Source organism: Schistocerca americana, chromosome 4 (genome assembly GCF_021461395.2).
Source record: "Schistocerca americana isolate TAMUIC-IGC-003095 chromosome 4, iqSchAmer2.1, whole genome shotgun sequence".
NCBI classification, from domain to species: domain Eukaryota; kingdom Metazoa; phylum Arthropoda; class Insecta; order Orthoptera; family Acrididae; genus Schistocerca; species Schistocerca americana.
In genome coordinates this window covers 411061504-411084518 of record NC_060122.1, presented here as the reverse complement: position 1 = coordinate 411084518, position 23015 = coordinate 411061504, and positions in this window count along the sequence as shown.

Sequence of the window (23015 nt, the reverse complement as noted above, 5' to 3'; positions counted from 1 at the left end):
TCTTTTGCAGTGTTGTGTAGACAGCATATGTCCAACAATTTAAAAAATTATCTAAGTCTTCCAGTCGTATGAGTTTTCTTTTTGTTGTTGGTTCACAACTGATTTCTTTTATACTTCCATTTAACGTGAGACGTCCCCTTTGAACAATTATACATGACTGTGCTTAAACTGACACACAATATTTTTGGCGCAACGCAATCTGATTTTCAAAATTCCCTACAAAAGAACGTCGCAGTCGCGAAAGCTGGAAAATCCGTGTACCTGGCTTGTTTATACGAAGTTTAATAGCTCGTGCGCATGACCGGTGTTTTCATTTAATTATTCTGAAACATGCAGCGCCATCTATTGATTAATTTTCACACTAGTTTTTTTTTCTTCTTCCAGAATGGCCCTGACTAACGTAACCTATATCTTTCACAAATCACTTACCTCACAAAAATCTTCGTTGCTCGAACTATTGCAATACAGCGAGCGCCACTACTGCCAGCTAAATAAAAGATTCAAATTACGGAAGGCACTAACTACTGATAGGCATAGTTAGCAAATGAAAGATTTTGATAAAGAACAAACAATGTATTTACCTCAATAGTGTTCAAAAGTCATTTTATATATATATATATATATATCAGTTCATGGCATCCAGTCTTACAAATTTACTGTCTCTGTCCAAAATTCCGCCATCTCACTCCCCACATCCACCACTGCTGGCGGCTCACCTTCAACTGCACAACGCTACGCGCTGTTCACATCCAGCTGCCGCTGCCCAACACTACAATGGCAGACAACAATGCAAACTAGCCACAGATTGCACACAGCACAGCCAGTGATTTTCATACATTGCGCTACGTAACGTTGCCAATAAGAAAACATAAACAGCCTACTTACAAACGTTTCTAGGTTTTTATCAGCTGTATGGTTTTTGTGAAACAAATAAAAGGTTAGAACAATATGACAATACAAAAGTTCACCTATCATTTACAGCCATGTCATGATGTCTCCAATGTAATGTATCCCACTATAAATTAATGGATGAAATGATATACTAGTACCCAATTCTTCTTAAGGCAAATTGCATGGAAGCGGGTACGTCTTAGTGACCACAGCAGGAGTATAGCGAAGAAATATATATCATTAGAGCTCTATTCCCAACGGAATTAAACCTCTTGCTTTGCCAATATGGCTCTTTTACCTGCTGGTATTATTTTTTTCATTGTAGTCCATTGCGGAGTCGTTGTCGCGGAACAGAAAGGCTGGATGAAGGCGGACAATGATAATATGAAACATAATGCAACAGAAAAATATGCATTATAGAAAAGCAAAACAGTAATCGGACTTCGTGACAAGAAATTTAGATTGCAAGGTTCAACAGATACATTCGGTACAACGATATGAGCTAGGTAGGAGCTCAAAATTATACACATTAATTTCTTATAATGCCCTCTTGAATCGCTGAGACAAAATCTCTTACAGACTTTGTCTTAGCCACTCAAGGGGGCTTTATAAATAACTAACGTATAATGTAAGGTCAGCAATGGAATCGTTCTGAGGTTGTGTTTAACTCATATCGTTGTACCGAATGTGTCTGTGACTGATTTTAGATTATCATCTGTCTTCATACACAGTAAGAAGTATAGCCTCCTTCTTGTCACTCTCTTGTCTTACGTCTTGCAGAACGGAAGACGCCATTTTCCTTGTCTCTGTAATTTTGTCCTTAATTATAGAAGTAATTAACGTGACTTATTTTTTTATTGATTAAGAAATTCTCCGCTTCCCTTTACTAATAATATGTAAAGCCTCTTTTGATGTTTCATTTTTTAATAACATTGAGAAGCGATTAGGTTGGTGACGTGTCACATGCGTGCCATCCACGCACCATTGCATGCACATCTCCATTTTTCTTATGTCGAATCTTGCAATGTGAATTTCTTATCAGATAGTCCGATTGCTATTTTTCTAGATACTTCAGTCTGGAACCGCGCGACCGCTACGGTCGTAGATTCGAATCCTGCCTCGGACATGGATGTGTGTGATGTCTTTAGGTTGGTTAGGTTTAAGTAGCTCTACGTTGTGGGGGACTGATGACCTCAGATGTTAAGTGCTCAGAGCCATTTGAACCATTATTTTGTTGTTTTTCTTTGTGTAATGCACATTATTCTTTTGCATTATACTTCAGACTATCACAGCCCACTATCACCAAGCTTTCCTGCTCCTTATTAACGACTCTGCACCCAACTACCAAGGATAAAACGATACCAGCGGGTAACAGAACCATTTCCAGTAGGGTGCCTCAAATTAATGGAAACTGAAATTCTAATGATATATATTTCTTGTTGTACTTCTGGTGTGGTCACTACGATGTATCGCACTTCTGAACAATTAGCCTTTGGAAGAATGTAGTACAAGCATTCCATTACATCAATTCATTTTTAATGGGGTACATTTCAACAAGTACGATAAAAAATCGAGGAAATCTCGTTAGTGCCATGGCTTGATAACGAAGCTTGTATCGTTAGTGATAAATAATAACGATCTCCTTTAGTGGTTCGTTATTCTTTCTAGTTGCAAGTAATAAAAGTTTGAGGATGATTAATTTCTCATCTCTACATGGATTCGGAACTCTTACTAGTCGCAGGTGACGAAACTTCGGGCTTGATCAAGTATTTATTACTACGTGGGTTGGCAATTATTTCTAGTTGCAGTTACTTGATCAAATATTCAGTACTACATGACTTCGTAGTTCTTTGTAATTGCAAATAATGCAACTTTATGGTAGTTCAAATATTCATTACCCAATGAGTTTGGCTGTGGTCTCACTTACTCTGCTTGCTTCACAATCTCTTCTCTTATTCATGGGTCTGCAAACGGTGTTGAAATAAAAAACTTCTCATTCGTCCACACTTTGCAACAGTGTATCAATTTGACGTGTTTTATTTCGTTGCATTGTGAGTTATTATACTCTTGTATCTCTCTCACTATTTCAGTTAAAAGTATTTCGACATTTTTTCATCATACTGCATGACTACTGCAACTTGTCAGATGTACAGTGTCACTTTCTTTGGAATCATAAGCTCATCTTTTCACAGCGCGTAAATAAAATCACTGAACCAGCACTAAAGCATACGAAACAATTTTCCTACAGCTGCTTTTTTGTAAATTCTTATTCACTGTGATCCGTCCCTTGCTACCTTATCTGCCTTTACCAGCCACTCCCTAATATTTGTGCCTTGCTTTAACCGTAGTCTAATTATCTTGGCATTGACTTGATTTATGAAATAATGGTATCAGTGGGGTCAAAGATTCGCACCAAGACGATCACTTTGGGGAACCGTGTACCAAGTGGGCAAATGCAACGGTAGCAATACATCTGGATATTTTATTAGAACCATGATGTGCGGACTCAAACAATATTCTGAAATTCTCTGGATAACAGCGTAAGTTTAATAGCGGTTCCAAATGCATTGTATGTTTAACAAGGGAGAACAGAGTGCGTAAGTGCAGAGGGGATGCTGATGGATGGAAGGTCAGTCACTAGGTAGCTTTTACTGAGCTATAAGAAAGATAGACAGAAATTGAGAGTTACCCACCTTCTTTGGACAATTTATCAGATGTTTCCTCTTCCTATTCCGCAGCACCTTTGAATATAACGTATCATCTGTGAACGTAGTACGATTTAACTTTCTTCTAAATTTGATTTGTGGCACTCTTATGCAGCATTTCCTAGACTTTACTTTCTCTTTGCGTTTGAACACAGACAGTTCCTCGTGCCTGGCGTGAATCGTGTCTCCCGTAGCAAGATATTCCAAATCGCATTGTTAATATTTGAATCCAGTAGTCTGTGACGACATGGCCGCTAAAAGAGCGTGCTGACGATAACAGTCTTGTTTCCGGCGGTTTGAGGAATATAGAAGAATTTCTTCAAGGGAATGATGCTAGGCCTAGGGTTCTCTCAAGAGTATACAGAATATACCAAATGCTGCACAAGACAGTTGACCCATTCCTTTTTATTATTGTTTTGCAGTATTTCATGTCTTTCTGAAATAGCTATTTACAATAGCATAGTGTTAACTGCTCCACGTCTTCGCCTCTACATTGAAATTAGCGGCCTATGTTGCTAGGGAGGCACCGTGTTGAAACAAATCCCTATTCAGGGAATCAACGATCTGCACAGTGTCACTTTCAACTGTTCACTTCGGCTAACATTTGCGCGAAGAAGAACTACAAACAAATCGATGCCCGAATACGAGGGCATGCCGGAAAGTAATGCCTCCGAATTTTTTATTTGAGAAATTTTAAAGTTTTTTAGATGAAACACAGGTTTTTAACACTCTACGTAATTATTTTTCTTGTCTGCGTGTTTATGTCTCAACACAGTCACCCTGGCGCCGAACATGCTTATACCAACAAGAGAACAGTTAGTTAGTTGACAACGTCACTGCAGAATGTTTGTCAACGGGGCCACAGCCACATCTCACGTGCATCTCTTCATCACTATCAAAATGATGTCCTCAAAGGTGCTTTTTAAGTTTTGGAAACGGATTAAATGAGACAGGGCCAAGTTGGACTGCATACAAAATAATCGAATACAATCAATCCAAGGCGTCGATGTTTTGAGAATGTCACAGTGCTCGTGTGTGGTCTGGCATTTTCATGCTGAATGCGAGCATGCTCCATGTGTGGACGAACTATTCGAATTTGAATTGCTGTTTCTCACGCACCGTCATAACTACGGCACACACCACGGTGATACACGCTACAATTCGGAGCCCCCGAGCGGCTGAAGGCTGCAATAGGAATATGTAGACACGATGGACAAAGATAAATAATATTAATAAAGTTTGTTTTGTTTAATGAACTTTAAGAGTTTACGCATAAAAATTTATGGAGCATTATTTTTCAGCACGTCCTCGTAGTTGGCTGTGTACATTTATTTCTGTGAATGGTACAGGTTTTCCATCCCAATTGTGAACAGGAACGGAGCATACCCTCCATATAACCGATTTTCTTACAGTATGATTTTAATTTATTTTAATACGACCTCATTAGACAACATAAAAATCGGAGTAAATATTTCGTCGTCAGAACTCTCTGCACACAATAAAAGCACAATAAGCGAGCACAAGAAATTGTCATGTTTCTTGTATTTATCACATTGTTTTAGGGCAGAAGATGTTATGAGACATCAATATTGGATATGCTGTTCATACCAAAAGTGAAATTTATAAATACACAGTAATAAGATAAAACATAAACAACTTTCATGATTGTAAATCCAGATGTAGCTTGCAATAACAACGTAGGTCAGCACTCGTTATTTAATCTATGTAATTTGTGAAAAACCGCTGCAGATTCGGACATATGATTACGTTTGCATCAATACAGAAACTGGTGTGTGTAGCAGAATTGGCAGTTTCAAACTGTTTGGCTACTGGACTCAGATATTTCTGTGTATCCTGAGTCACATGTAAGTTATACGTTACACAGTCTTGGTTGCTAATAACTGAACGCTGAGCAGTTCGTTTCTAATCATTAACATCTAATCCACCCTCCCACATTTTTAATTTGTTTTCGGATGATGGCTCATACATCTTTATATTTCTGACGCACGACATGATCACATTCGCCTGTAGGTGAACCGTAGTATTAAGTGGTCTGAACAATAGTCAGTTTGTCTTTCGTCTGTATTGTAAATCTTAAATAAAATATAAAATTTTGTCGCCTAACTTTGAGCGATTTTGCCTGCATGGTAAGTGGTAGGCGACTGCAGTATCGAGTATTCTTCTCTTTACAAGAAGCCTAGTGAACGACTCAATGTGTTAACTCGCAATTAGTCGTGGGTCAGTGATTGTTTAGGACTAAATATCTTCTGGCTTCGTTTGGGTGTGATTTTGTAAGAGACACGGTTAGTTTGGTATTGATAGCTACGATGCCACAAGGTAGGTGCGCTCTCGTAGGTTGGCATCACGAGAGCGAACGATCAACGTCGATCACAGCACCCTCTAGCCCGACGTTGTGCAGTTCTACGAGCGCCGCTCCAGATTCAGCTTGTTTGATTCCGAGCAGACGACCAACAGACATTGTTTCGTTTTCACAGTGGGCGAGCCACTACAGATTTTGCCTGTGTAAATTCTGTGAGCTTTGATACATCCGGCTTCACACCAACGTGCTCCTCAGCGCAAAGTTATGTATTTACATTATTATGTATTCACGTTATTATTGTGTTGAGATATAATAAAACCACTTTTACTGTAATTGCAGTACCGAGAGTTAGACATAATCTGCTCCTCCTAGCTTCCTACATTCGTCCTACCCTCTTAATTACATGAGCGGACTCACACGCCGCCTTCCAGGCGGGATACGAAAGTTAGTTACATTGCATAACTAATGTTGGAATATAACATACGGAATTGATAACTGTTCGCCTTGTTTTAAAGACAATAAACCAGCTTAAAGAAAATTTTGACATTTTTTCATACCACTCACCCAAGACACCCGAACGCTTGATTGACTAACTTGCAGCTACTGCCCATGGACTGGAGTTATGTGGCCTTTGCGTGGTAGGTATTCAGTCGGATTCTCGTCAACGCTACTTTTGCCCGCTAAACCAGTATCTGCCATCGAAAAGTGAAGGAGCAGACAGCCTGAAACCTTCCCAGGCGACCAACCCGTTCTGCCGCAAACCGAAGTTAAATTATTTTGAAATCAGATTATTGTCACCTACACACTTGTATTATACAATTCAAGAAAATCGCAGTATCGTCAAACTTCGTTCTATTGTCCTACCAATTGAAACATGACAGATGCAACATGAATATGCAACACATATTCAGATTATATATCGGAGCTCTAAGTAAAATATAGAGAGGGTGTATCATAATTAATGGCATCAAGTCACGCAGTTGAAAATAGGGGACATTATAAGCGGAAACGACTCAGTAAATGTAGGTGTGCGACTTTGTGGTTACCAGCCACTGCTAACTTGATTCTGTGTAAACGATCATTCCAGTTAGGAGAAGGTAACAATACTGTACAATCTTAAGGCAATTTATTAGACATACGTCGGTAGAAGTGCAGATGTTTTGAATTAACACAGCTACAGTTACATAACTGTAATCATAATTAATGAAGGTGTTAGATGTGTCTATCTCATACCCAGACGCTACATATCACCGTAGTGAGTTTCAGATCCTTCAAACACACCGGGATTATTTACAAATTCTTGACAAGCATTGACAAGTCTCCGCTCGAGTTCCTCAAACCACGTTAAATGGAGTGTCGTACGCTCCACTTTAAGGTGGTCCCACTCACAGAGATCCATGGGGTTCAGATAGGATGATCTTGGTGTCCACAGTTAAGGTTCTCCTCGTGCAAACCATCTTTGGCCTTATCGGCACACCGAGCGAGGTGGCGCAGTGGTTGGACACTGGACTCGCATTCGGGAGGACGACGGTTCAATCCCATGTCCGGCCATCCTGATTTAGGTTTTCCGTGATTTCCCTAAATCGCTCCAGGCAAATGCCGGGATGGTTCCTTTGAAAGGGCACGGCCGACTTCCTTCCCTAATCCGATGAGACCGATGACCTCGCTGTCTGGTCTCCTTCCCCAAAACAACCCAACCCCTTATCGACACATTACAAGTCGCCCACGACAGCAGAAAAATGTACCGGTTCTGCCCCATTTATGTACCCCGTTCTATTGCGCTGCTCTAAGGCAATGTTGCCGGAAGATGCAGCAGAAACGAAAGGTAACTCCGCCAGTTGAGTTTGTTTGCTAGCATTTGCGACCTAGTAAGACGATCACCCAATAATACTATCACCTAGTACCCCTAACCATACGCCGGCCGTGGTGGCCGAGCGGTTCTAGGCGCTACAGTCTGGAACCGCGCGACCGTTACGGTCGCAGGTTCGAATCCTGCCTTGGACATGGATGTGTGTGATGTCCTTAGGTTAGTTAGGTTTAAGTAGGTCTAAGTTCTAGGGGACTGATGACCTCAGAAGTTAAGTCCCATAATGCTCAGAGACATTTGAGCCATTTGAACCTAACCACACGTTCAACGAGAAACGTTGCTGATCTGAAGACTTACATACAGCATGTCGGTTGGGGTATAGATGACTCTAAACGTGAGAATAGCGATAATTATACACAGCATCACAAGTGATCCCTGCATCACCTGTAAATAAAATGCTATCGACAAACGTTCGGTTGCTTACAGTTTGTTGTTGCATCTACTAACAGAACGTTAATTTAGGAACAAAGTACGCCTCACAAGGCACTACACTCGTTTGAGGTGATTCGCGAAGCATAATTCTCCAAACACTGCTGTGCCTCATTCCAGGAATTTATGTAGCATGTGTGCTCCTTGAGATTTCTCAGAGTGTTCGTCTGTTTCCAACACTACAATTCAAGCACAGGTGTAATTCTAGTAGGTCTACCCGCTCTCGCAGCATATGCAAAGCTCCCAGTTTCTCGGAGGTGTTGATGCATCCTTGTAAAAGTTCGTCTCTCGGGGAGCCTTCGGGCTTGGGAAGCTAATTGTTACAATCGTGCAGCTTTCTATGCATTGCCATTAGTCCTATTAGCCCTACCGTACATGAAATCCATATCCATATAGTCCTCGTTGCTGTAACGTTCCATGTTATCGCCATCACTCATTGTCCACTACTGATGCTCCGCAAAGAGCTGACATGAATGCACTTTGAATGTTTACTGTACAGCGGTATGCATTCTGTTTGCAACTTCAAGTATCGAAAATGTAAGCAATGACCTCACGAGAGACCGGCGATGCGGTGTTTCCACAGAATCATGTCAGTAGTGGCTGGTAACAACACAGTCGCAATTATCTCGCAAATGGTTCGTTTGCGGACCTATGTTTGTCGAGACTTTTTGGCTTCTAGTATAGTTTTTTTTTCAACTGTGTACGTTTACGCCATTTATTATGAAACACTCTGTATAAATCGTAATGCTGCTAATTACAACCATTTACCTAAGACTGTAGCGATCTCAGTCGGATTATTTGAAAATATTAATTATATTGTTCTGTACATTAACAGCAGTACTGAGAACTTGTCCACAGCGTTCTTCCTATAATCGTACAACTAGACAAGAAGAGAAGTAATATACCGACACAGAAAATTAACAAAGCTATCGAAATATACGGAAAGAGTAAACGTGTTTTACCAGAAAAGCTATAAAATATACCTCTTAGAAGACTTTTACACCATGTACGAAGTAACAACTTTTAATATATGCTATCCGCAAATGAGTTAGGGCGCGTTTGTATTAGAGAGAGAGAGAGAAAGAGAGAGAGAGAGAGCTGTCTAGAAATACTCAATTTGAGATTGCTACGGTTTGCATTTGGCAAAATGTGGAATAGTGGTTCACATAGTCGATAGTGAATCGATACTTGTGAAATACTTTTAAAAGCTGTGAATGATGACTGATTAGTCCAAATTTTGTCTCTTATGGTCAATAATTTTCCTATTCCACATTTTTTACACGTTTCATAATGTGAAAGTTTCTAATCAACTGAATACAAACTGATTCACTACAAAAAAAATCCCTAAAACAAACTGTGCATGCTATCGACCTCCATACTTACGTGGTATCCTATTTTAACAAGCATAGCTAAAGGGCTCAGAGAATTCTACCCTCGGAAGCAGTTTCTGATATTAGTTCACTAACCCTATTAAACTTTGCTTCCGCTTCTTTCGGTACAGCGGGGAAAACTTCGTTATTGCTTTTAAGTTCTCAGGACAGGGTCGAATCCCCAGAGGTGGGAGTGAATTACAGCGAGAGTAGATTTGTTGGAGAATAAATTGGGATTTCCTCAAGGTTGCTGTCGCTTTGTTCTCGATAAACGCTCCAAATCCTCACAATGAGCCAAAGCTTTTGTGGTATTGTAGTTGCTCGTAGGAATTAATCAGTTCCAGCAAATCCTGTTTAGCTGTGGTAGATCATTCTTTTCTGTATCAAAAGTGATGCAAATACTTTAAAACGATGTTTCTGAAAGTGATTCAATCTGTTCGGTCAGTAGCTCTAAGTGGACATTATCGATACACTAAAATTCATTAATTTGTACTGTATTCGTAGAAAGAATGTGTATCAATGTAACTCAACTTAATCATTGAATTTAACATAATAAACGACGTGATACTAACAGTGTCCTAAACACCCATAGTTTTGATGTTAAAAACTTGCCTCCAGAAAATTTCCTTAGTAGCTCGTGATCATCAGCACAAGTAATTATCGTCCTAATGGTGTGACGAAAGAAGTGCGAATCTTCAGTTTATGCATGTCATGGAAATGAAGTTATACAGATGTGACCTGAAGACTCTGTTAATATAAGAAAGAAAATACGAAGAAACCGTGTCCAGGGAGGTACTTCCCCTATGCAGGTCTCCATTGAGGTAACATGCAGAATAGCAAAGAGAAAAAGACAAGTCAGTACAGCCTGATTCACTTGACTCTCCAGCTGAATAGACTGACACATCGACAGTGCTATTGCTTCCTGTGACTGCCTCTTTTCGTCTTCATATCTGAAGCTAGAGTTGAAATGAAGATTCAATGTCTCGAATGATGACGAGAGACTCAAAAAATACTTTCATCGTTATTTTTAGCAGAAAGTTCAGTATAGTTCCAAATTCACAACGAAGAAGACGTTCTTGCTGCACAGTGCTTATGATTTGGCTTATGTAAATTGAATAGTACGTGTGACCAGCAGCGCAAACAGTATAGAGCATTTATTGTTGATGTAGATGAAAGACAACGAGAAAAGCTCAAATCCAGTCCGGCACATAATTTTCACCACTAAAATAGCGCACACTGGACCATCGTCCGTAACTCCTTAATTAGGAAAAAACGGAAAAGGAAATTACTAATTAATAAATTACTGATGCAGACGTGATAAATTACATTTAGAATCTGATCTCACGTGGATTTCTAATAATATCTCTTGGTTGAGGACTACCTCAGGATGTCTTACGTTTCGCCTGCACCCATGGGGAAAAATCTTCTCTCCCTGCTCTTGTGGACATATTGGGTATATTATCTATAGTTGTTCGTCCACTTCGCCAAAAACGGTGTTCTGTAACCAGTGCTGCTAATGCACACAAACGCAAAACGACCTGTTAGTAGATGGGGTTAGTCTTCAAAAGAAATGTAGATTAAACACTGAAAATTGAACGCCGCGTGGAGGACAGTTGGAGGTGAAGTTTTCCTGTGCATGTACCCGTAATCTACGTTGCCTCACAGAGAAAAGAGAGGAGTAGATTATGTGCCGGACTGGGTCTGAGCCCTTCTTGTTGTTTTTCGTCAACGTGAACAACACATTCACAACGCTACTCTGTACTTACCGCTGGTCACACATACTACCTGTATCCTATTTTCACTTAGGCCAAATAACTAACGCTGGTTATGAAAGAAAGTCTTAGTTGTGAAGTTGGATCTGTCCCCCGATTTCCGCTAAAAATAACGCTGAGTGTTTTATTGTTTATCCAGTTATCATTGTAGACTTTGATTCTTGATTTCAGCCCCTGCTTCACACATGGAGATGAAAGTTAGATTGGCTGCGGAAGAGGCACTGTTGGTGTATCACGTATCTTCTCTCTGTGAGGCAAGGCACAGAGGTTTGGATGTTAACTTTGATTAAGGGCACAAAGATCTATCTTTAGGAACACTTCGCCACTAACTGTTCTCCACGCAGCATCCAATATGAAGTGAATGATCTTCTTTCCTGTACAAGATTGAGCTCAGTTACTACATGGTATTGTGGTATTATATTTGTGTGCATCAGCAACATTGGCTACAGATCCCCCTTTTAGGCGAAAAGGGCAAACAAGTGTCCAGAATATACCCAATATTTGCACAACAGGGGAGAGATTATCCCACTGGGTGCACGCAAAACGTAAGACACCTTGAGCTAGTCATGAACCAAATGATATCGTTAGAATGGCATGGGAGATCAGCTTCTAAAGGCGATTTATCATTTTCACAATTTTAATTCATTAATAGTTTACATTAATACTTCCTGCTATTCATTTATTGCTAAGTATATAGTAATTCTTAACAACCTGATTTTCTGGACAAAGGGATTCCTTTCCGGAGTCTTTTCCAAAAGCCGCAGAAGATAAGCATGTACGTATTTATGAGTTGTGTTTTTGTCTCTGAAATGACTGACACGTTACATACCGACTGCTGTGTGAAGCCAATGCGTTCGCAAGAGGTGAGATATTTGCACGGGGGTTTCAAGCGCTACCCGTGTCAAATAAAAGGATCTGTTGCCATGCTGCATTCCTGTTGATGACTCGTGAATAAAGATAAACACCTGGATACAGTCACATACGTTTCTCGAGAAACTGCGGCGTGTGAGACATTAGGGACCATGCAACAAATAATAAGTTGGCGCCGATGCTGGAGATCACACGAAACACGGCCTAGGTTCACATGCTCCAGACTTACCTACAGGCAGGTATATTTCGAAACGAGACTGAAAACGTTTACAACCTGCAACCAAGACTGACAGGTGGGAGTTACCCAGATCTGATCTTCAAATAGGTAACATTTCAGATCGAGCCCACTAGTGTCAAGATGAGATGACGAGAAAATCAATACCCTACAGAGAACAAGACCGCTGAGTAGGTATATCCATGCGATAATTCGGAGTTCATTCTGCAAGCGTTATAGACAGGTCTATGGAGATTGTAATTCACAAATGATTCAGAAGGAATTCACATTTTCATGCTACCTCATACTATGTGGCTGACATGCTTTTTCGCTTACAAGGGGACCCTCCATATGGTAAATCACGAATTTTGATGCGCTACAAATATGTTGTAGAGGCACCTACCCTGAGTACCTGGCTATTCGCTTTTTTAGCGACGGGCCTTGTTTTTTGAGAAAATCGATTTTGAAGTTCATTGCGTGGTTTGTATACTCCTAACATTACATAAATTCCAAGCAAATCAGCGTAACTCACCGTTGAAGGTACCGTGTTCGAATCCTGCTCAAGCACTTTTTTTTTTTTTTTTCAAAATCGACCGAATTCTTCAATGTTATTTCAAAGAATATTAACAAACTCACTAAGGTGTGCGAAATCATAAAGATATATTCAGTTATTACTTTTTTCTGTCATAAAATATTACAAAATCTTATTTTTCATCGTCCACATTGCTTCATGTGCCAGAACAATATTGCGGGTGCTACCTATGATAGAAACAACCGAAGTACAAATTTTCGCAACACCACACGCATTTTATGAAAGCAACCGTCTTACTGGCGCACGGTTTCTTCATGAGCGATACCGGGAAAGACAATTCTTTTGCATTCAAAAAGTTTTCTCTTTCATCCACTAATTTCGATTCCAACCATGCGTGTCTAATCATGCTTTCAAAATTAGGTGCGCTGAATTGATGTAGGATTAGCGAATGTAATTTTATCGAATCTTCACCGGCCGAGGCGGCCGAGCGGTTCTAGGCGCTTCAGTCTGGAACAGCGAGACCGCTATGGTAGCAGGTACGAATCCTGCCTCGGGCATGGATGTGTGTGATGTACTTAGGTTAGTTAGGTTTAAGTAGCCCTAAGTTCTAGGGGACTGATGACCTCAGATGTTAAGTCCCATAGTGCTCAGAGCCATTTGAACCATTTTTTTATCGAATCTTCCCTAGAAGCGATTTCTCTATTGTCTTTCATCAAGTCGGGAGCATTCTGAATAATTTTAGTGAAGTGAATCGGTTTGCCCTCCCCACGAATCCATAATGTACGAATAAAATTTCTGTCCCACTTACGGAAGAATTACAGAAGGCAAAAACTTTTCTTACACCAGTTTCGTGAACTTACCGGATTTCGTGCAGGACACGACTACATTTGTGTATTTCCCTGTTAATTCGTCTACTCGTGTTTGAACGTTAGGACCAAATTTTCCCGACGGTTCTTACATACATAAAACAATGGGTGCAGGATTCGAACACGGTACCTCCAGCACGGTAGGCGTGAACCTTCACAGCTCTGCTATCCCGCCGCCACGCCCAAGCAACGTGTTCGAATTCGAGGATCGAAGGATCAGGAAGAGGATGTAGTGGGTTTGTCTATGTTGTTTTATTTATTTATTTCTTAAATTGTTAAAACATTTTTAATTTTTTTAAAATTTTCATTGTGTATTGTATTTATAGATTTATTTTTGTTTCATTACAAAGAAAGATCCTACGACTGCCATAGCCGAGCGTCCGAGTCGTCTTCTCGTATGTTGGGAGGACTTCCCCCCAATTCCGTCCGCGTCCGTAGAGGATCAATATGCTCCAGGATTCTTCTTCATTTTCAGCGTCTCATACCCGGGACGCCCCAGTGGGCAGGAGGATCCGCAAATAACGAACCTAAATAATTTGCGAAACGAGTTCTGTACTTCCGGTGGCGGCTGAAAGCTGCATGTGTCTTCTCCAGTAGGGACCAAAAGTCGAGTGTGCTTTTGGGAGCATTGCAAAATATGTAGTAAAGGGCCATGCCTTTTAGCCAGTTAACGGCGTTCGTCCTGGTTGATGGAAAGTATACTCGGTCGGGGCGCAATATATCATCGGGGGAGATGCAAGAGTAGTGCCAGCATGCGCTGCGTCAGTAGCCAGCAGTCGCAGGTCATGGTACAAGTCAGACGGTGTCCATACGAGTCAACGACTGAGCGTGTCGGACACAAGGGGTCGTCCGTCACATGTATGGAATGTAGCCTCTGACGAGTAGCGAACTTCCCATTCACAACCACGTACCACAATGAACGCACCGTCGTAGGTAGAAAAGGCGTGTGTACCGCTCGCCACACCGTGTTCCAGGCAACTTCAGGATGTCTGTGGGCGACCGTATTGACAGTTTGCTGCTGTTGATATAGGTGATAATAGTCTATCGTGCTGGGCTTCCGTGTCGTCGGAAGTTCTGACCGTAAGTAGCTGAAGTCAATCAAGAACTCTCTGATGTGGGTGAGTGCCGGTGAAATGTATCCTACAGAAACCGGGGGATGCAGAGAGTGTGGTGCTACTTCCGCTATCAGGGTGCCCGTCAGAGTGGCGTGGCCAGAGGTCCACGTGCGACGCGTAGTGTTGAGATAAAGCGATCGCGCACGGTTATATACATGAATTAAACCGATACCGCCCACCCGCTGCGGCAGTGTCAGGGTGGCGTATCGGACTTTAAAAACCAGACCGGTGCTTACGAAACGTCCATATGCTGCTTGAAATCTGTCGGCCATCGTAGCCGTCAAGGGAAGGACGTGCACAAAATAGTTCAGTTTTGAGACAAGATAGGTGTTGACATAACGTGTTCTGAGGAGCATATCCAAGCGACGCAGTTTGTTGTCCTGCAGCAGAGCACGTGTCTGGTGTAGGAGCCGGCGGTACGTAGCCGCCGCCGTACGGTGGACATTGCTATAGAAATGCACTCCTAAACACTTGAGTACGGGCACCTTGTCAAAGGGCACCGCCGTTGTGTGGGAAAGCCCCCCTCCGACATCCATGTGTTTTGTCTTCTTCACGTTGATGACGCTCCCAGCGACCGCCCCGTACTGGCGTAGCTACTGTAGCGCCATATGCATTTCATCCTCTGATCTGGCCAGGAACTCCACGTCATCGGCGAATGCACCACAACGAAAGGTCACGTCCCGCAAGGAAATACCAGTTAATCGCTGCCGTAGACCATGTAAAGGTGGTTCAAGCGCTGCAGCAAATAATATACCCGACAGGGGGCATCCTTGTCGCACTGACCGTCCAACAACAATGTGACCAGACTGATAACCGTTGACCATCATGCGGGAGCGCGCTACGTAGACCAGTCGAAGGACCACCTGTGCAGAGAGAGGCCCATGTGTTGCAAAACTGCGCGTAAGAAGCCGTGGTCAACGCGGTCGAATGCGTGGTCAAAATCTACGGTGACAAAGGCGCCTCGTATTTTGCAGGCCGCCGTCAAAGCAATTACGTCGCGGTATGCACCTAACGCCGTATGTATGTTGCTGGCACCACCTAAACATGTCTGATCGGTGTGGATGGCTTTCCCGATAGAGGTGCGGAGACACGCGCGAAGGATGCGGGCGAAGATCTTGTAGTCGTTGTTGAGGAGTGTGAGTGGCCGAAAGTCCTGCCACCTACAACCACCATTCGGTTTCGGTACTGGGATCAAGATGCCTTCTGTGAATTCTGTGGGTACAGTGAAATCAGGGCGGATCTGGTCTTGAAACATTTGGAGCCTCTTGTCGCCCATAAGGTCGTAAAAAGTGCGGTAGAATTTCAGGGGTAAACCGTCCGGTCCAGGCGACTTGTTCGGTGCTCCACGTGCCAAGGCCGATGTCAGCTCGTCGGATGTAATGGGTTCAACGTCCCGAGGGGTGGGAAAATCGTGCAACAGCTCGTCATAATCACTTACGTTTCGCGGATCTTCCATGTACAAGGTCCCATAGTGTCTGGCGAACGTGTGCGCGATGTCCGTTTGTGTCACTGCGCGGCTGCCCTCCTCCGTGTTTACCGCCGTAATGAGCTAACGTTTGCGGTGGCGCCTCTCCCGCACAATGTTATACACTGACGCCGTTTCGTTGGTGATACAGTCTTGCACTCGCGCACGGATGCGGACACCTTCTAGCTGCTCTGTCCTGATGCGAAGTAGACGAGCTTTGATGCGTTGTACGGACATCTGACGTTCGGAAGACGGCGGTTGCGTCGCCAGCTCACGTAACGCTGCATAGTAAAATTCCGATGTTGCCCTTTGCCATTTCGATCTGTCACGCCTGTAGGCCATCAGGGTCTTTCGGAGTGCAGGTTTGACACATCCCAGCCACCACAGCAACGTGGAAGCATACATGGGCAGGCGCTTGATACATCGACGCCACGTGTCAGTAACTGCTGGCCGAAACGCTTCCTCGCGAAGGAGGGAGACGTTCAGCGTCCACGGGCCCCTGCTGCGTCTTATGAGTTGTCGGGGTAAGGTGACAGTGCAGATGTGCGCGAGATGATCCGTGATGGCCGTCGGCCAGAGTTCTGCATCACGGGTTGCTGTGCGGAGGCCACGCGAGACGTATATCCGGTCCAGACGACTGGCAGAATGGCTGGTAAAGTGCGTATATCCACTCTGGGTCTCATGATGTAAGAGCCATGTGTCGTGGAGCGCGAGGTCACGTATCAATGCTTGTAGAGCCGGGCATGGGACGTAATGCGGTATCTGGTCCTCGGGCCATAGAACACTGTTATAATCGCCGCCCACTATGTTATGGTCCATATTTCCTTGTAAAAGTGGGGCTACCTCCTCCGAATAGAAGACATGCCTATCACCTCGGTGCGAATTACCGGAAGGAGCGTAGACGTTAATGAGGTGGACTGCGCCAAGTGTGAGAGCGATGCATCACTTTGCTGTATGAGTCCCTGACTGGCAGAGCCCTCCGGACTCAATGTCAGCCATGGGCTCTGGTGGAGATATCGATGTTTGCTGTGCATCATCTGCTTCCATATCGTCTGTCCAATCACCAAGAGAGGATTGTGATGTCAATGGCGGCTGGTCGCTTTCACAGGAGCCCACATTTTCGGAATCGTCGCAATGCGCCTCGTTTTCTGGGCCACCAGATTTACGAGAGTGTTCCTTGTCTTCAGGAACCTTCTGGTGAAGGATGCCACTAGAGTCCGTTGCAACTGTGGACGAGTCAACGAAGTCGATGTCATCCGCCGGCTTCACATCCCTGTCCTGTTCTTCAACTGACAATCGCCTCTTCTTGTGTCGCTTGGGTGATTTTTGCTTTCGGGTCCGAGATTCGACATCCACTGGAGGGCGGGGCTCGACACAGCCTCGGTCACCAGAAGTCCCTGTGTCCGATCCCGACAGTGACGGTGGCTGGGTGCCCACGACGCTGCGGTGGGCAGAGACTGTTGGAACCTCTGCACCGTTGGGCTGCGGCGTCGTCGACGGCGCTGACTCTCCAACGGAGCTGGCAGCGACTTGAGGAGGTAGCAGGTTTTGATCATCCATCACATCATGTCGTACCGCCTCCACATATGTTAGCGGGAGAGAGATCATAGTGGATCGTTGGGGAAGTTCAGTGCGGGGCACCTGAACGAGGCAGCGCTGCAGACACTCAGTTCTAACATGGCCCTCCTGGCCGCAGCCTGAGCAGGTCCTCGGTTGTCCATCATATATAACAATTGCGCGGCACCCACCAACGAAAATATATGATAGAACGTGCTTCTTAACTTCTATGCGCACTTGTCGTACCCCGTTAAGGACAGGGTACGTTTCGAATGTGTTCCATTTCTCCTGTGTGTGGCTCAGAACTGTGCCGTATGGCCGCAGCGCATCAACGACAAGGTTGGCGGGAACTTCGAACGGTAGTTCAAAGATGCGCACGGTACGCACCCTCAGACCAGCATGGTCAACTCCTATCAACTCCTACCACGCTCACATTACCGTCTGCGTGACAGAAGCGAAAGCCGTTTGCAGATCGTTGGAGTAGTCTGTTGTAGGCCGCTTCGTCAATCAGTTTGAGGTACACTATGCTGGATACAATAGACAAATGAATGCCTGTCAGTTCTTGCGGTTCTATGTGCACGATCTCTCGAAGAAACCGTTCAATTTCGTGGGCCTTCGGTCTCGTGTACGATGCGTTGAACGTTAGTTTGATTGTAGCTTTTCGATATGAGAACGCCATGGCGGGTCGGTACAGGTACCATAAAGCAATACAACGACGCGACCGCGCGCTAGCGGGTAAACAACAACACCTGCGGAGCACTGCCCGGCGCGCCGAGCCCGTCCGCAAGGTATCATGGGCTGAAAGCCGACTGCGCTACTGGGTCTTGATCGGTATACATGTAAAGTTACAGGTATACAAAGCGCGCAATAAACTTCAAAATCAATTTCCTCCAAAACCAAGGCCCGTCGCTAAAAAAACCAGATAGCCAGGTACTCAGGGTAAGTGTCTCTACAACATATTTGATTCGCATCAAAATCTGTGATTTACAGTATGGAGGGTCCCCTTGTTAGAACATTCTGAATTTGCATTCTGTGGGCATAAGCTTTTCAGTCAGATTCACTTATTCATCTGGATCTGTAATATCCTCAATTTCACTCCCTGTCGGGCTGTGTTCCTGTAGGTCCGGGATACAAATGTCTAAGCATTCATTTGTGTTAACATCATCTCGAGTCCAAATACAAAAGCAGTGCCACCTCTACAGTCTGGTAAGTGCAAACAATAGACATCGCATGTAAATCGCAGGCCAGCAACTACCCACTCCAGCCAGAACAATACGAGCAGCTCTGTGTCGACTGGCCGGCAGCAGTTTTACCGAGAGAGTGATTAGGCAGCATGCGAGAAACAGAAGATAGATAAAGCCGCTCCGAAACGTGGCGAGCAAAACAGACTTTACGTAGAGGTACGGACATAAAAGCGGCAGATTTATGAGTTTTTATTTATGCATAATAATAAATGTAAACAACTTTACACTCTCCCTATTCTAATAACTCTCTTCACAACATTTTGGCGCACAATGTGGAGCATTCCCATTCCATTCCCATATTATATCATTTTGGTGCCTAGCGTGGGACAACGATCTTTCCATTTCCATTCTGTGTCTAACATTGAACGAGGGTAGGAACTTAAATAATGGCAACTATTTATTTACATCTCGTACAAAATAGATACGTGTTTCAATGTTTTACTGACATTCAAAGTAGTCCCCATCATTGTGTATAACCCGTTGCCAGCGATGTGGAAGTCGTAGGATACTCTTAGCAGTGTCAGTTGTGTTGACAGTTCTAGCGATGCGGTCTGTTGCCTGACGAATTTGTAGCAGTTCTGAAGCGAATGCCGTGAAGTGTTTCCTTCAGTTTAGAAATCGAGTTGAACTCACGAGGGCTTAAGTCAGGGGAGTGCAGTAAATGGTATAGCACTTAGCAGCCCCATCAGTCAAACAAATCAGTAACAGCTTGCTCTGTACGTGCTTGAGCATTGTCCAGCTAAATGATGGTTACGTCCTGCAGAAAGTGTCATCACGTCTAAGCTGGTCGTAGGTTGTGTTCCAAATATGAACAACATAGAGACAGAAGTGATGACGCAGTCTGCAGGACCTGACCATCATTTTGCAGGACGATGCTCAAGCACGTACAAAAATGGCTCTGAGCACTATGGGACTTAACATCTATGGTCATCAGTCCCCTAGAACTTAGAACTACTTAAACCTAACTAACGTAAGGACAGCACACAACACCCAGTCATCACGAGGCAGAGAAAATCCCTGACCCCCCCGGGAATCGAACCCGGGAACCCGGGCGCGGGAAGCGAGAACGCTACCGCACGACCACGAGATGCGGACCTCAAGCACGTACAGTGCAAGCTGTTATTGATTTGTTTGAATGATAGGGCTGCTAAGTGCTATACCACCTACTGCACTCCCCTGAATTAAGCCCTTGTGAGTTCAACTCGATTTCTAAACTGAAGGAAACACTTCACGGCATTCGCTTCTGAACTGCTGCATATTCGCCGGGCAATAGAGCGCGCCGCTCGAACTGTCAACAGAACTGGCACTGCTAAGAGCATCCTACGACTTCCACGTAGCTGGCAACGGGTTATACACAATGCTGGTGACTACTCTGAATGCCAGTGAAACTTTTGAAACACGTATCTATTTCGTACGAGCTGTAAATAAGTAGTTGCCACTATTAAAGTTATAGCCCTCGTATAAACAGCTATCTTCGATATTACAGTATTAAAGCTAAGAATTAACGTACAAAGTCATTATGAAGGGAATGTATAATGCGACCAGCTTTCGACGGACAAGGTTTCAGAAATAAATACTCAAATTAAAAGGGGTAGTAAAGTAAAAATGTTTATATCCTTTCTTTCAGGAGTGCTAGTTCTGCAAGGTTCGCAGGAGAGCTTCTGTAAAGTTTGGAAGGTAGGAGACGAGGTACTGGCAGAAGTAAAGCTGTGAGTACCGGGCGTGAGTCGTGCTTCGGTAGCTCATCAGTTCGGCGCTAGCGGCCGTGCGAAGCGGAAGTCCGATACTTCCGCCTGTGCGGCGTGTGCGAGTGTTTGTTTACTTGTGGACTTAGTCTGCACGCGGGCTATTAACACCGATCATGGCGAACAAGTACAGGAAAACTACATTACGATTCAATTTCTGCAAAGACTACGAACGACCAAAGGCTTTAGCAGTGGAACGATTCATTCGAGAGGACGTCAAGATACCGCCAAACGATACTATCGGAATTCACCTATCCATCGTTAGTCCCACGGTGTATGTTAAGATGGTAAATGACGCGGTGTGTGAGAGAATTCTACAGGCGACAAAAGCAGGTCTCCGATTTTGCCATAGTGACGGGAATGTTGGCACGGTAACTGTAGAACATGCTGGTCTGGGTATACGGACAATACGTGTTTTTGAGCTGCCATTTGAGCTCCCGGCTGACGAAGTTATCGAGGCTTTTAAGCCATACGGCACAGTACATGGTCATACAGCAGAACGCTGGACACAATTCGCCACATACCCCGTTCTTAACGGAGTGCGGCAGATCACTATTGATCTTCAGAAGCATGTACCGTCCTATCTGACAATTGGTGGTTGTCGGGCGGTGGTGATTTACGATGGTCAACCACGCACATGTTCTGGATGTGGCCAGGAGGGACACCTCAGGTCGAACTGTATGCAACGGCGGATTACGCAACTGCCTTCAGATGTGCGGGAGCCGTCGCCGGCGATGACAGTACTACCGATCACCTATGCCAAAGCCCTCACTGCGTCCGCTGATGACCGAAAGGACACAGCCTCGGTGGAAGATCAAGATGGCCCTCTCCGAAACCTTGTCGCAGACGTCGGGATTACAGAGCATGCTGCTCCGTCGAGCATACAATCTACGGCGACAACATCAGATGAGACTGAACTCCCACCCAGCACACCGATAGTACAAGAAGCAGTTCCAGCCACTACGGATGCTGTTCCGTCTGAAACGCACTCTGAGACGACATCATTAGTTTCGACCGAACTCCCGCCAAGTTCAACGATGGGACTCGAAACACTTCCAGTTCCTACGGATGCTTTTCTGTCGGGCAGCCGTGATTCCCTGAAATCTGAGGACACGGACGGAAGATCACGCAAACAGCGTTCCCCGAAAAGGAGGAAACGGCGGCGTCGCACGACATCTCCTCGGGATGACTCCCCTTGCCCCGATGACGATGTGCCTGTGGACCAAGACGACACAACAGCCTCTACGAAACAGGATGAGGCACTGGAAACTGTTCGATCCGACCCACAGCGGTCTGTCACATTGACGGTACCGGGACGTGGTGATGCTGAAGAGAAATCACAGCCAGTTGGCTCTCCAGACGCAGATGCTGTGGCTATGGACACGAATATATCACAGCCTGAAAAGATGTGGTATGAGGATATTGAGGAGGCGCCGGACGTCATACAGAGGCAGCCGGCACTCACGAAGACGGACTAATAATTGCTGAAGGTGAAGGGAGAGGGGCGAGAGAACGTCTTCTAACTCAGCCCCCGGCGCCGGTGCAGGGAGATGTTGTTGCGCCTCGACAGAGTGGGATTCAACGCCATGCGAACCGTATTGCGACATTAAATATCAATGACGTGCGTTCACCGGCCAAAATACACCTATTGAAGGAAACGGTTTGGGCATCTGATGTGGATATTGTTTTGCTGCAGGAAGTCCACATAGCTGCACTCCCATACATCGCAGGCTACCAATCCTATTCGTCACATGGAGATCACAATGGGAGTGGGGTGGCAGTTTACGTGCGAGATGGCTTCCCAGTGGAAAACGTGTGTTATCTTCCGTCGGCCAGGGGAATGGCTTTCACGACGTTTGGGACACGCATCATCAATCTTTATGCACCGTCGGGAAACAATCGGCGGCGGGAAAGGGCGCGATTTTATGCAGAAGACATTGCTCCACTATTCCATGGACGTTCTGAATGTGTAATAATTGGTGGAGATTTCAACTGTGTTCTCAGCCAGAAAGACCAATGGCCGCAAGCAAACATCAGCCAGGAGTTGCGAATC